The following is a 1,426-nucleotide window of genomic DNA, read 5'->3' as shown; positions in this document are numbered from 1 at the left end:
GCTAAGATGACACTCAAAGGCGAAAAACTGAAAGCTTTCCCTCTAAGATCAGGAGTAAGACAAGGATACCCATTCTTGCCACTTTTATTTAATACAGTACTTGGCAGTCCTTCCCAGGGCATTGACAAGAAAAAATAAAATAGGGGTTCCTGGGTGGCTCAGTCATTAAGCGTCTGCCTTCGGCTCAGGTCATGATCCTGGGGTCCTGGGACTGAGCCCCGTGTCAGGCTCCCTGCTCTGCGGGAGGCCTGCTTCTCCCTCTCCCACTCCCCCTGCTTGTGTTGCCTCTCTCACTTGTCTCTCTCTGTCAAATAAATAAATAAAATCTTTAAAAAAATAAAATAAAACAAAATAAAATCATCCAAATTGGAAAGGAAAAATTAAGATTGTCTCTATTTTCAGGTAACATAATATTGTATATAGAAAACTATAAAGACTCCACCAAAAAAAAAAAACAAAAACAAAACAGAAAGAGTGAAAACCAACTATGAGGGCTGTGGCCTGAGTGTGAGCCCTTATGGTGGAGGTACCAGCTTCCCCAGGGGGAGGAGGCCAAGGTTACAGCTTGAGGGAGGACCCAGACTCTCTGCACCTGTGTCTGTCAGAGCCGGTGTGAGATGAAGAGACAATCCTTCCCCGCTACCCCGGATAATCAAGAGTTTTGGCTGGACCTTTGAGTACACACTGAGCCAGTGAGGAGCCAGCCAAAAAGCACAGACTATAGCAGGGAAACGGATTAATAAGGAACTTAGTGATTTGGCCCATGACTCACCAGCACAATGTTCTGCAGGTCTAGTTGGGGATTGCATGTTTCATTGGCAAGCAACAATTATGGGACTTAATGATAGCTCATATCAAGGCAATGTACAGTGTATTCTTTTTGACAATTCATTTTCCTATAGATTATACCTTCAAACCACCTAAGGTTGCATTTACAACAAGTTTATCATCCAAATATTAACAGTAATGGCAGCATTTGTCTTGATAGTCTAAGATCAAAATGGTCTCCTGCTTTAACTATTTCTAAAGTTCTTTTATCCATTTGTTCATTGCTATGTGATTCAAACCCAGATGACCCCCTAGTACCAGAGATTGCATGGATCTATAAAACAGGCAGAGATAAGTACAACAGAATATCTTGGGAATGGACTCAGAACTATGTCATGTCATGCTACCTTAAAGTCAAATAACCTGCATTATAGCTGGAATAAACTTTAAATTACTGTTCCTTTTTTTTATATTCTTATCCAGCTGCTCCCCTATCAGACCTTATCTTTTTTAATTTTATTTTTTGTTTACCTCCCTCCATTCATTCAATGCTCATCTGAGAAGACAAGTTCTTCCAGCTTTCAATAATAATTGATTTTAGAAACTGTAAAGTAGTTACAAGAGAACAGTTGTCCAAGATTCAGAATTTTTTAAAAAA

The 1,426-nt window shown here is 39.9% G+C and overlaps 1 pseudogene; it reads left to right on the top strand.

Annotated features, from left to right (window-relative positions):
* Positions 1-807: 807 nt before the first annotated feature.
* Positions 808-1,190, top strand: LOC112835500 (ubiquitin-conjugating enzyme E2 D3 pseudogene; annotated as a pseudogene).
* Positions 1,191-1,426: the final 236 nt, after the last annotated feature.

Source organism: Callorhinus ursinus, unplaced genomic scaffold (assembly GCF_003265705.2).
Source record: "Callorhinus ursinus isolate GAN/ISIS: 27379988/994484 unplaced genomic scaffold, GSC_fseal_2.0 scaffold4, whole genome shotgun sequence".
Lineage (NCBI taxonomy): Eukaryota > Metazoa > Chordata > Mammalia > Carnivora > Otariidae > Callorhinus > Callorhinus ursinus.
This window is presented reverse-complemented; position numbering and strand designations above follow the sequence as displayed.